At 36.6% G+C, this 14538-nt stretch overlaps 1 long non-coding RNA gene across 1 annotated transcript in view; it reads right to left on the bottom strand.

The window, feature by feature from the left end:
• Positions 1 to 616: 616 nt before the first annotated feature.
• The window catches only part of LOC128929541 (uncharacterized), a 71703-nt gene continuing 57781 nt past the window's right edge, over positions 617 to 14538 (bottom strand). Inside the window, exon 3 of the long non-coding RNA XR_008476149.2 lies at positions 617 to 1523. This is a non-coding gene — a long non-coding RNA (uncharacterized LOC128929541). The remainder of the gene's footprint in view (positions 1524 to 14538) is intronic.

Raw genomic sequence — 14538 nt, 5'->3', positions numbered from 1 at the left:
AGTCTATAAAAGTTTGAGTCTATTTTTGAGCTTTTTTTTTGTACCGTTTTCTTATCAGTCTTCCTTTTCATTGATGTAATATTGTCTCAGTTACTATAGATAGTTTTTTAATATGTATGGTTGACTTAAGGTTCAGGAAATACTAAATACTTGATACATGGTTGAGGAAATTCTAAACCATTGTTTAGTAGTCTCGGCTATTCTTGGTTCTCACTCTGCATATTAATTTAGAATTATCTAATACATTTCAGATAATGAAGCCTTTATGATAATCTTAATTTTACTTGTTATTATCACATTTTAATCATCTTTAGACTAAGCTGAAACCAAATATATAGATCAAATTAAAGACAAGTGACATCTTTACAGAATTGTATCTTAAAATTTATATTTTCAAATGTGTTGTATAGTTTATTGCAATTTCCATAGACATGATTTTTTAATAGGATTGTTAATGTTAGACTTTTAAATGCATGTCTAATTGTTTACTCTAGGGGTGTGTGCATATGTGTCTGTGTGTGTGTGTGTGTGTATCACATAATATACAGTTAGAATTATCCACACTTTTGCCCACAACTTCTTCATCATAGAATTTCTTCAATTTTATCTCCAGTTTTTTCAACCACAGTATTTCTTATCTGAGGAAGTACCAACTTTTTACATGTAGGAAGAAATTATGGGAAGATGTCTTGAAAATTCTGAACCCTTTTCTTTCTCTCAGACCTCACATTTAATTCATCAATGAATTCTAGCAGCTCTACATTGAAAGGGTATTCTGAGTGCAAATAATTCTAATCACCTTCTCTATACTCAGTTTATTCAAGCCATCATCATTTCTCATCTGAATGATTGCAGTAAACCCTCACAAATCTCCCTGAATATACTCTTGTTTCCTCACACCCTGGTTTCCTCATTGCTGGAGAGGAACACATTTAAAACATTAATTTGGGCATAATATGTCTTCATCTCAAGTATTCCTCTGATTTTGATCTTACTTTGTTTACATCAGTTTACATAACCTTTAAAGACCGGGCTTCCTGCTGCACTCTGATTTCCTCTTATGCACACAGACATTCTAAGTACTGTTCTTTGTTGCTCTCCTTCTATCTTTTTCTGAATTCCTTTTCCTCCAGACTGACCTATATTTTGCCGCTCTTCTTTCAGCTCTCTTCTAAAACGTCACCTTTGTAAAGAGACATTGATCCTGGACCAGCCTTAGTGACTCAGTTGTAACCAGCAGAATGAAGTAAAAGTTACTCTGTGTAACTTGTGAGCACAGGTCAGATTAGACCATGTCATTTCTTCATGATCTCTTTGCTTGCATGGGTTACTGTGAAGGAAGATAGCTGCTATGTAAGGAGTCTGAGTACCTGAGATCACTGTCCTGGAGAGTCATGTCAGGCCTCCAGCAGAGAACCACAGGTGAGTTCTCAGCTGGTGATCAGCATCAACTGCTAGGTAGTGAGGGACGTTAAAGTCTTCGAAGTAAGAACTGTCCAGCCAAGCTCTTTGGAATTCCTGATCTGCCAAAACACAAGCAAATAAAATGTCTTAAAGCAGAAATGTCTGCTTTAAGGCTGTGAGATGTGACTGTAATGACCCTGCATATAACTTCAGACCCCTTATATAACCAAAACACAAGCAAATACAAGTATTGCTGTTTTGAGTCTTTGAAAGGTGACTATAAAGACTCTTCTATAACCTCAGAGTTTAAGGTGGTAACTCACGGGCCCTTTCTTAGAGACAAAAGCCTTTTCTAATGATCATGTGTATGTGGCTCACATACAATCCCTTTTAAACAATAGAGATTCTAAGAGTGTAAAGGGACCACAGCAGAGAAAGTAATCTGTTAAAGATTTATCATTGTGGCTTGATGTCTAAATAGAGTAAATTTTAATAAAATTTATAAAAATCATCACAAAGTTGGTAAGCAAATTGTACTAGTAAAACCCCCAACAGCATTAGTTGAAAGAAATAGAGACAGTAAACTATAAAAGAGGTCCTTAGACCTTAGTATCTACACAGGAAGCTCTCCAGGAAGGCTATTCACTATAACCCATGTCTTATGATATAGGAAAGGAAGGATGACCTAGAGAACAGAACCAAGGCTAGAAGGCAGAACCAAGAACCATGGAGAATAACCCCAGGGGATGCATTATTATACTAAATGAAGTTTGCTAAAAGACAAAGTAACATCCCCATCAGTATGTCACAGACTTCCTCCTTACAGAAAAATGCTCTATTTGGTGCATGCATTTGCTAAGCACAAATGTGAGATGCCTGCGTTGGCACACACATGCATGTTAGATGAATGTGTCTGTTACAGTCTTTTACCATTCTGTTTTCTACGAGTTGATCCCTATTTATCACACTACCTGTATTTTTTTGTAATTAAACCTTCTCAGGATGGTTTCCTAGAACTGTATTTGAATCCTTGTTATTGAAATGAAAGACATTTGATTTTTATTCTTATTCAGAAAGTACAGAAATAATGCCATGCCAAAATATTTCTCAAATATACATTTAATCAATCTTGTACTGGCTCCTACATTCAAGTTTGAAAGCAGTATAATGGATGAGTGCCTTTTTATATGAGGAGTGTTGGGCTACAGGCTTCCTGGAATGATACTGGAAGTCAGATACTGTCTAAACTCACCACACAGAACACTTCCCAAAAGTTATTGTGTGGCATAGAATAGGTCCTTTCTCGTGTGTGTGTGTGTGTGTGTGTGTGTGTACGTGTGTGCATGTGTGCGTGTGTATGGTAAGTTCATCAATAAATGGGCCATTGACAATTGGGTCCAATCTAACTTTGCCACCTTTTTTGTTATTATTGTGTTGAATTACTCAACTTGAATACTAAAAAGGGGATTAATAATTTCTATTCAGTGATGCTTTTGGGACAATTGCATTTGAGCTAAGTACTGTACAGCCATGAGCTCACTTTTTCTTCAACGTCTCCGAAATCAGTAGTGATTGTTTGGAAATAAACACATAGTTTCCAGGTACCCCGTATTCTCTGGATTTCCTCCTGTCTCATTGCCACTCCTTTTAAATTATTTTTGATTAATAAATTTTTGGAGCACTCCAGTGCTTAGTTTTGGAACTCATATCTCTTTTTATTCCACACTCAATAAGTCTAATCCATGGTGATCTCATCCCTCATGTCATAAAATACCACCTCCATTTATGTCTCCAACCTGGATTGCTCCCTGAAACTCCAGACTTTATTTTCAACTGTCTAAGGAACATGATTGTAAGTAACCTTGACTGCAGAGCAGTGCCAAGATTTATTTGGCAAGGCCGTTAGAGAGTCCTCACTCCAGAGTCCAGCCACTCATCAGAAAATTGCTGCAACTCCCAGAAATGAGCCTGCCTTTGTAACCCTGCCATGCTCAGTCATTGGCTAGGCAGGCTGTGGGACTCATGACCTCAGTTGAGACCCACTGATGGATTTCGGAATGCTCTTGGCTGTCAGTTCTGAGAAGTGCACTCTGATGGTGGACACACACTGCGATCTATCCCTTTGGTCCAGGTCATGGTCCTCTCTCAATAGAAGCACTGGAATAAAACGTACTGCTCTTATCTATCTGCCTTTTCTTCACTTTAGCCTTTTCTCAATACAACTTCCACTGTATTCCTTTCAAGATATAAGTCAGATCTTGTCATTGTCAACTCAAACCTTCTAGTGGTCTCCCATTTTTTAGCAGACCACAAAGCCATCACGAAAGACTCCAGGTCCCTACATGAATTGGCAGGTGCTTCCCCTCTGACCTCTCACTCACCACAGCCCTCGCCTCCCTGCTATTTTTCAAACATGTCAGTCATACTCTAGTCTGCAAGCCGCTGCACTCACTGCAATCACTTTTCAGAACTTATCCCCACCCCTGCCATTAAACTCACAACCTCCTGCAATTGTATTTATTTATTTATTTATCATTCATATTTTGCCTAAAGGAATGGAGCCATATTAGGGTCAGTGTTCTTATCCATTAATTGCTGCATTTCTAGAGCAAGATACAGAATAAGTGCTCAGAATATTTTATTTGCATTTATAAATAGTGGTAAGTCCAAGATGGGCATTGAAATTTTAATTTACACAACAACCGCCATTTTTCTCTGAGTAAATGAATGAGATATACTGTTCCTTGGGTTCCTTAGCTGTAAAACAATAGATCAGTTCAGTACAGAAATCATCACATGTGTGTTGCAGTTATCAAGTAATTACACATTTTTATCATCTTTTAGTAATTTCAAAAATCCACTTATTACAATTCTCATCCAACTAATTTGGAAACTATCATTTTTCTACTCCAGACCCAGTCCTTGCAGGTGATGACTAGATTACAACACAGATCTGAACATTCACATTCAGAGGTCCTGTGTTTATAACTTTCTTGAAAGATAATATATCTTCTTGCCCGGAAATACTCCAAAGGGTATTAATTAGTGAAAACTGGCTTTGCCTCAGTGAGTATGTAAACAGAAAAATTATTTTGTACCTCTCAAGTTCTCCCTTTCCTCCCCTCCCCTTCCCTCCCCTCCCCTCCCCTCCCCTCCCCTTCCCTCCCTTCCCCTCCTCTGTCCTCCCCTCACCTCCCCTTCCTCTCTCTCCTTTTTCTTTCTTTCCTTCTTTCTTTTTTCATTTTTAAATTTTTATTTTTAGTTTTTTTGAAACAGAGTCTTGCTCTGTCACTCACGCTGGAGTGCAATGGCATGATCATGGCTCACTGCGATCTCCACCTCCCGGGCTCCCATCCCAGCCTCCTAAGTAGCTGGGATCACAGGCATACCACCCAGCTAATCTTTGTATTTTTTTGTAGGGAAAGGGTCTATGTTTTCCATGCTGTTCTCAAACTCCTGGGCTCAAGCTATCCGCCCACTTTGGCCTGCTAAAATGCTGGGATTACATGTGTGAGCCACCACGCCTGTCCTCAGGCTAAATTTCTTCATCCATAAAATAATGATAATGACACTTTTCTCTCTAAGGTTCTGGCATAAGATTCATAAGAAATCTAACTTAGGTGCATATGAAGTAGCCAACACACCTAAAGATGTCAGTTTACCTGAAGGTAGCACAAAGTTAGTCATTCTTGATAAAGGAATGAAAGGGTGAGATCATTTCCATATACTTGAAGGACACAGGTTCTTATTCAGCACGGTGTTGGTCCTCAGTACATCACTATTGTATTAATTCATTAGCCTAAAATTGTTAATGAAATGAAATGTTTGTATTCCAAAGTCAGTGTATCATAATTCTGTGCCGACTGAAGAATAAGATAAAATCATCAACAAATAAGGTCATCTGAGCATAGAACACATGTATTCCCCAATTTCTCTTCATGAGACACACTTCTCCTGACCTGTGATGTCCTATGTCAATATGATGTATTGGATGACTTATTTTCTGTTTAATGTTAGGGAAACAACATGTCTTTTCTTTATTGACCCTGATGTATCTCATTTCTGGAATGATGAGCACCAGAGTTCTTGCAAAAGATCTGCTCGTGGTCTAGCTCTGTCTTATCAGAGTGGACTATTTTAGTTGCATCATCTCATCGTTTGCTCCGAGACTCCACATACTCTGTGCTAAGCTTTGAGTTCTGCAGAGTGCAGACGTATCTTTGCTCTTTAAGGTAACTTGCAACCAAGGACAGAGATCTGTAAATAATCCATTTATAAAAACAGACCAACTTGCAATTTGGTTGAAAATTTGCTCAAATATATTTTTTAAAATATGTTGCTTTATAACAGAGTGTAAAGTATAATTGATGACATGTTGCCATAGTAATTTCTTGCATAATTACTAATCGTTTTTATTCACACACTAAATTGTTAGTCATTTATTTTAGGGAAATAAGCATTGAATAAGCAAATTCTGAGATCATAGAATAACTATTTATTGAAAGAAGTGAAACCACCAAGCCCCTTATAAATATGTTTTTCCAAAATGTATGTTAGTGAATTCAACAAAAGCAATTATAATTTTTAAAATGCCCTCTTTTGGTAAGGTGGTTGTAGAATTTATCACCCAAACTTAAACGCATTTGAAAATGGAAAGGCAATATAGTTAACAATCACCCCAAGACATCAGCAAAAACTGAATTTATTCCAGACACACTAGGAAATAAGATCAGCTTGTTTATCATTCAGTTTCACATAGTGAAACTCTTTTACATCAATGAATTTACATCAACGAATGGATAAAATAGCCAGTTAACATCAAATGGCAGTGACCCTAAATTTAAATCGACTAAATCCCCCAATCAAAAGATACAGCCAAAACCTAGGTTTGGAGAAAAATTTACCAACCAAATGGAGAGCAAAAAGAAATAAATAAACAAAAAGCAGGAGTTGCAATTCTCACATTTGATAAAATAGATTTCAAAGCAACAAAGATACAGTGGTAAAAGGATCAATGCAACAATAAGAGACCTTAATACCCAGATACATAAGACCCATAACGAGATTTAGACTCAACGAGACAGAAAATTAATAAGGATATCCAGGACTTCAACTCAGATCCGGAACAAGTAAACTCAATAAATATTTATAGAGTTCTCCATTTTAAATACACAAAATATTGATCGGCCATTATTAATACCCATTTTTAGAATGAAGCAATATTCCTGTTCTCTCTCCCTCTTTTTCTTCCTCTTTCTTCCTCTCCTTCTCTCCTTTTTTTACTTTTCAACATCCCAGTTCCTCACAAAAAAAAAAAAAAGGAAAAAAGTTCACCATCATTAATGCACAAATTAAAACCACAGTTCAGTTTCATTACTGTGTTAGTCTATTCTTGTACTGCTATATAGAAACACCTGAGACTGGGTAATGTAGAAAGAAAAAAGGTTTCATTGATTCACAGTCCTGAAGGCTATATAGGAAGCATGGTGCTGGTATCTGCCTGGTTCTAGGGATATTTCAGGAAACAGACAGCCATGAGGAAAGGTGCAGGGGGAACAGCCACATCACATGGCAAAAGCAGCAGCAAGAGAGAGAGAGACAGAGAGTGGAAGTTGGGAAGGTGCCATATTAAAAAAAAAAAAAAGAAAGAAACGCTTTTCACTGTGATACATTGTTTCTATGCAAACATGTCTTAGACCTATTCTTTGCAAAATATCATCTAAAATATAGGATTAAATGCATGTCTATGAAGTAGACACTTGGCTGGACATTACAGTCCTTTGGGGAACACAGAGTTTAGCCTTGAGAGGAATACATAGGTATAGAAAAGATTAAGTCTGAGAGGGGTACTTCATTTTAACATGGAGATGGACTAGATCATCTGATAATCCGTAGGCACTTCCGGAGCAATTCATTTGAAAAGATGAATAAACTACGAAACATTCTCTTCACTGCGTGACTAAGTTTTCAAGAAAGGAAAATAAATCCCCTGGCCTAAAACTATTAACTGCAATGAGGTTAGTGGATGCTAGTTTGGCTGCACTGAGGATGAATTATCATCTTGGGACCTAAAATACTTGCATTTTCAAAAGTATAAGGAATGAGAATGTAAGAATGACCTGAGGCTCCCTTGACGTGGGAGTGTAACTGTCACTCTTCCCAGTTCACCTCTAAGGTGATGTCCTCAACTGGGTGTAGTAATTGCACACTAGTGGGTGTTTGTACTTTAATGTGTTTGTACAATCAATGTCTAATTGTGACAATGAATGGGGGGACATCAAAGTAATTTAGAAAATTGGTTATTTTTTTAAATGTAAAAAAATAGTGGTTTATTGTAGAATATAAAAAAAGTGTTTGGTTAAAGAAACAAAATATTTCTAAAATTCAACTGCATATCAATGATGAGAAAAAATCAGAAAAAAAATCCCCCCATATTTTGTATAAGCATTTTTCACAGTATTTGTATTACCATCTTTAATGAATAAATACAAGTATAAAGTACTGAGTCATGAAAAACTATTCACCTTTGGCAGAAGTAAACAATTTAGAAAACATATGATAAGGTATGACTTTCTTTTTACAACATTGATATCTTAATTTGAATACAATTTCTTAAATCACATAGTAAAAAACAATAGTATTCTAATTGCTACTAACCCTCAGAAATTGTGTCAAAGGACTATAGAAATTAGCATATATTATCTTCAGCCTCTAATGTAGTTTGTAAAGAGGAAACATCTGTGGGAATAAATAGCTCATCTGAAAGAACAGAGGAAGATCTTTAATAATCAATATTCCATATTCACTGAAGTGTCAGTATTTATTTCCTGCTTCTCCTTTTGGTTAACTTTATAATGCGCTCTGTGAATTATGTGGTAAATTTAATAATCACTAGAGAAGGATGAGTGGACTTCATGATCATACAATTCATACAAAAATTGGTATAGTGTTTGTGGTTACACAGACCTTGAATGAAACTCCAGCTTCTCAGTATCTGTCTGACTGAGGGCAAGTACTTAACCTCTCAGAGACCACATACATATTGCTCATGTTTTAAAGAAAGATAAGGGTGCCTGTCTTATAGGATGGCTGTAAGAATTATTTATAAGAAATGCAAAGCCTCAAGGATAAAGTAAGTTTTCAAAAAGCGTAGCTCTTATTACAACTGTTCATCAGAATCACCTGTGGGATATTTTAAGATTCAATTATACAATGTCTAAGGATGTGGCCCATTACCAACACTATAGGTATTTACCGATAGCAACAGAGATGTTCCTATTTGTACTGTATTAGGAACAGCTGTGCAATGCTTTTGGCTTTTCCCATATCCCTCCCAAGCCTCACACTTTGTAAAAGGTTCTTCATTTTGTTTTCAATAGTACCTCAGATTAAGATATGATTTATTTGGTGACTACATTGTTAAGAAATTTCATATGCTAGATTTTAGGAAATATTCAAAGTAATTCTTACAGATTTTCAACCTTTTGTTACAGGTGATTAGATTAGCTTCAGTAAGATAAAATGACTTTTCTAAAGTGACAAGCAGTAAATGTAGTGGAAAAATTTGAACCTAGGTAAGATTCAATCTAACCCTCTTTTAATACCTAGTTCAAATGTCTCCAGCTCTTACATTTCTTTACAAGGTAGACTTTTCGCTCCTACTTTCAGCTGCCCTAGCATATTTTACATATCTTCATTATCACACTTTCCATTTCAATCTGTACCTTACTGTTTACATGTTTTTCTAATGTGCCAAAGGTAGGGTGCTACAGGGAAGGAAGTCTGTTGCTCATTGCTCTGTAACCATACTGTATATGCTCACTTCCAATTTCCAACAATATATTCATTTTATTAGGTTGATCTAAAAGTAATTGTGGTTTTGCCATTGAAAGTAATGGCCTTACTTTAAATATTTAGCAATGTTTCTGTTGCTATCTGTAAATCCCATTACTTTTTTTTAAATTTTATTACATACACATTTTTTATTTCAATAGATTTAGGGGTAAAGTGGTCTTTGGTTACATGGATGAATTGTATGATCATGAAGTCTAAGACTTCAGGCACCCATCACCATAGTAGTCTATGTTGTATCCAATACGTAGTTGTTTATCCCTCACCCCTCCCCACTTCTTAGTCCCCAACATTAAGGTTTGGGTTAAGGTAATGTCGTGGCCAGTATGGTTTTCTTTTCTTTCTTTCTCTCTTTCTCTTTCTCTTTCTTTCCTTTCTTCCTTCTTTTTTCTTTCTTTCTTCTTTCTTTCCTCTGTCTTTTCTTTGTTCCTCCCTCCCTCCCTCCCCTCCCCTCCCCTCCCTCCCTCCCTCCCTCCCCTCCCTCCCTCCCTCCCTCCCTCCCTTCCTTCCTTCCTTCCTTCCTTCCTCCCTTCCTTCCTTTCTTCCTTCCCCTCTTCCTTTTCTTCTTTCTTTCCTTTCTTCCTTCTTTCCTTCCTTCCGTTTTTGCTCTCATTGCCCAGGCTGGAGTGTAATGGTGTGATCTTGGCTCACTGTGACCTCTGCTCCCTGGGTTCAAGTGATTCTCCTGTCTCAGCCTCCTGAGTAGCTGGGATTACAGGCTTCTGGCACCATGCCAGGCTAACATTTTGTATTTTTTTTAGTAGAGACAAGGTTTCATCGTGTTGGCCAGGCTGATCTCGAACTCCTGACCTCAGGTGATCCACCTGCCTCAGCCTCCCAAAGTGCCAGGATTACAGGCATAAGCCACTGTGCCGGGCTGCCAGTATGGTCTTCTACCCAGACCCAGTAAAACTCTCAATATTAGCAATAAGCCTGTTCTGCTGTCTTATCATTTGTGTCTTTACAGAAATAGCACTTTTAATTTCCTTCAAGAACTTTTCCCTTGCATTTATAACTTGGCTTTTGGCACAAGAAGCTTAACTTTAGGCCCATTTCAGCTTTTGACATACCTTTCTCACTAGGCTTAATCATTTCTAGCTTTTGATTTAAAGTAGGAGATACGTGACTCTTCCTTTCACTTGAACACTTAGAGGGTTTTTAGTCAGCCTAATTTCAATATTGTTGTATCACAGAAAATATGGAGGCCCAAGGAGAGGAAGAGAGACAGGTGCATGTCTGCTTGGTGGAGCAGTCGGAATACACACAACATTTATTGATTAAGTTCTCCATCTTATATGGGCATGGTTCATGGTGTCTCAAACCATTACAAAAGTTATACCAAAGATCACTGATCACAGATCACTTTAATAGGTTAAATAATAATGAAAGAGTGTGCAATATTGTGAGAATTACCAAAATGTGACACAGAGACATGAAGTGAGTACGTGCTGCTGGATAAATCCCAATACTTTCAATGGCAAAAACTGCAATTATTTTTGCCCCAACCTAATATTTCTTTCTGTTATGTTTCTTTGGGCACTTTTTTCCAGTTTGTTCTTGCTTTTCTGGAACTCAATTACTTTGAAGAATATACACCAGTTATTTTATGGACTGTCCCTTGGGCAGATTTGATGTTTCCATGTGGTTAGATTCAGATTAAGCAAGCTCTCCAGTGTCTAGACCTCATCAGAGTTAGGAATGATGAAGGCACGGCTGGCTCTGTAGGCAAAGGAATCAGCACTTGAGTGAGGCAAACTCGGCAAAGACTCACGTGCTTGTTGACTCTTGGCTTCACTAGACTTTGGGCATCAGCATTTCTTCCAAGGCATCTCGTGTTTTCTCATGACACTATTGTTTTTTGTTTAGCCTAGCCTAGTGAACAGCTTTCACATGGTCTCAATTTTGACTAAATTTTGAGACTGAATTATTGTACTAGTCAAGGTCCTCTAGAGAAGCAAAAACAATAAGATGTGTTTTATATAGATATATATATAATATAAACAAATCATATATATACACATATATATTTTATTATTTTATATATATACATATGTATTTTTGACTTACCAAGCCACAAAAAAGTATGTGTATATATATTATAAAATGAAAACCTCTCATATATTTCACATATATATATATTTTACAAACTATGTGTGTGTGTGTGTGTGTGTGTGTGTGTGTGTGTGTGTGTGTGTAATTTTTGGACTTAGCAAGGCTCCACAATGGCATGAAAATATTTATTTAAAACAAATCCAGGCCAGGCATGGTAGTTCATGCCTGTAATCCCAGCACTTTGAGAGGCCAAGGAAGGTGGATTGCCAGAGGTCAGGAGTTGAAGACCAGCCTGGTCAACACGATAAAATCCCATTTCTACCAAAAATACAAAAATTAGCTTGGTTTGGTGGCAGGCACCTGTAATTTCAGCTACTTGGGAGGCTGAGGCAGGAGGATTGCTTAAACCTGGGAGACAGAGGAGAGCTGAGATTGCACCATTGCACTCCAGCCTGGGCAACAAGAGTGAAACTCCATCTCAAAACAAAAACAAACCTTTCCTACATATATATATTTCATGAAATATAAACTTTTCATATATATTTTTATATATTTATATGTATATTTTATGAAATCTATCTATATATGAAAGGTTTATTTTCATATATAAACCTTTGGGAGAGGTGGGTAGGCTGGAGATTTAGTCAAGTCCAATGTTATACATGAAATCAGAGAGCTAGCAGAATTATTTCTTGTTGGGAGAGGTCAGTCTTTGTTCCATTTAGACCTTCATCTGATTGGGTAAGACCCATCTATATCGTGCAGGGTAATCTGCTTTACTCAAAGTCCACCAACTGAAATGTGAATCTCATTCAAAGGAATTTCCACAGAAACATTCACAATGGTATTGGTCCAAATATCTGAGTATTGCAGCCCAGTCAATTTAACACATAAAGTTAAACATCACAGTTATCCACTCACCAAAGTGTCTGTAACTGTCGTACACTAGTTGTCACAAGGGTTATTCTTGTTTTCTGATGAGCCTGTTTCTTATTGCCACTGTAAAGTAAGTACAGTCAGAGGCTGCCAGAGCTGGAAACATGCTGAGAAATTATGCTATGCTACATTTTACAGGTAATACTAAATATTATGCATATAATATTTTATAGCTATATTAATATATGTAATATTTATGTATATATATGTAATATATGGACTATTTCATAGCTAGGCTATATGTAAATATTGCACAAGTAATATTTCACAGCTATGCCATACTTTACAGGTGAAGGACATGAGGATCAGATGGGCATAGTACTCTCAATATAAACACTGCATGTTGAAGATACAGCAAAGTATCCTGACACTAAGAGTAATCTTGTTATCTCTGTCATTTTCCAAATCTTCCATTTATACTCTGAAAAAAAAATGCTTTTGCTAGGGTCCTAAAGACATAGATTACGGTGGTTTGCAACAAGAATAAAATATATGTTCTATATTAAAAATCAATATAAAATTTTCATCTCTACTATAATGTGTGTGTGTTTGTTTAACCTAAATATCTGTGCTCGTTAATTTTGTGTATCAATTTATGTGGGCAATGGTGCCAGACACGAGGTAAAGCATGAATTTGAATGTTTGAGGGTGTTTGGGGATGAGATTAACATTTAAATCAAGGGACTATGAGTAAAGCAGATTGCTCTTCAAAATGTGCATGAATTCTGCAGCAGACAGCTTCTGGGCTTGAATACAATATTGGCCCTCTCCTGCGTCTCTAGTCTGAGGGACTTTGGACTTGAACTGGAACATTGGCTTGTCTCTTGGTCTCCAGACTGCTGGATCACTCTGCAGAACTTGCCACATCCATAATTAAAGGAACAGTGCATTAACATAAATTAATATATCTCTCTCAGATATATCTATCAGATATAGATAGACTAGATAGATAGATACATACATACATTCATAGATGATGGAGACATAGATGATAGATACATCGAGATACATAGGGACACATACTGCATACTACTGAAATTTTTCCAAATCTCAGAAAAAAATAATCTAATAAGAGCTTGAGTTGCTTCAAAGGCATGTTCTATGAAGAATAAACCTCTGCTTTTTGCCAACATATAGACTCTGCATTTTCCTTTTTATTGCAAGACATGGCCACAGAAGCCCTTTCTGTCACAGAAGAGGAATTTCCATAGCCCTCAATTAAGATAGGTTCTACAATATAATCTTTTTTAAATGTCAACCTTATACTGAAAATAACAGACTTTAAGAGTGATGAATCAGCTCTGGAATTCTAGGAACAGGACACACAGCTCTATACATCTAACAGAGCGGGCAGCAGCAGCTCACTCAATGAAGACCCAACAAGATCCAGTAAAGTCAAACAGAGTGAAAAGAAAGCCTGAAAGGCTATACTCAAAGTCAGTAGAGTCATTAACTGGAAATCTAAAAAATCCACTGTTTTCACAAAGCCATATGTTACACGAGTCCAGCTTTAGATACCTGTATAGTTTTTGGAGAATCCAAAATCAGCTAGCAGCTACCAAGAAAAAATCAAATTTCAGGATTAATTTGTCAAAAGCATTCAAACAAAAACTCACACTCCAACTACACAAGAGCAGGGAGAAGAGGAAGAGGTTAATTAGAAAGACATGGAAGGAAATAAAATTGATCACAACATACACAAATGTGTAGAGAGTAAACGTGATCTGGGCTCTGGGGAACAACAGGAAAATAACGGTAAATGCTATCAGGCAATGAACAACAATATCATTTGAAGATCAGGACTCTTTGGAGTCTCAAATGAGTAACTGCTATCCCAAAACAGTAAGTGGTAGTGTTTCTAACAATTGATGAAGTTGTGGCTTTTTTTTTTTTTTGACTAAAAGACAAAAACCAACCAAACAAAATCCCACAAAGATAAATCACACTGAATTTCCTTATTAACCACATAGTTATATGCATAGAGATATTCAAACTGGCTGGTAAACAAAAAGTTTGAGCAGAATGATTTTTTTTTTTTTGCTATGAATGTGTTTTGGGTGAAAAAGAATTAAGATGCTTGGAATCTGGCTGCTCAGGAAAGGTAAAAATTGTAGCATTTCTAATTACCTATCAGTCATTTGATTATATATAAAACTTGATTGAGGCAATAAATTTCTAAAAAAATTATGAACATTAATTAAACTCATGGTTCTAGTAGAATTTAATACCAAATTAACATTTTTAGCTTTATTTAAGCATCTTTGGTTTCCAGTGAAAATAGTTAATTGAATGATT

Source organism: Callithrix jacchus, chromosome 14, assembly GCF_049354715.1.
Source record: "Callithrix jacchus isolate 240 chromosome 14, calJac240_pri, whole genome shotgun sequence".
Lineage (NCBI taxonomy): Eukaryota > Metazoa > Chordata > Mammalia > Primates > Cebidae > Callithrix > Callithrix jacchus.
The sequence above is the reverse complement of the archived record's forward strand: the minus strand, read 5'-3'. Positions and strand labels throughout refer to the sequence as shown.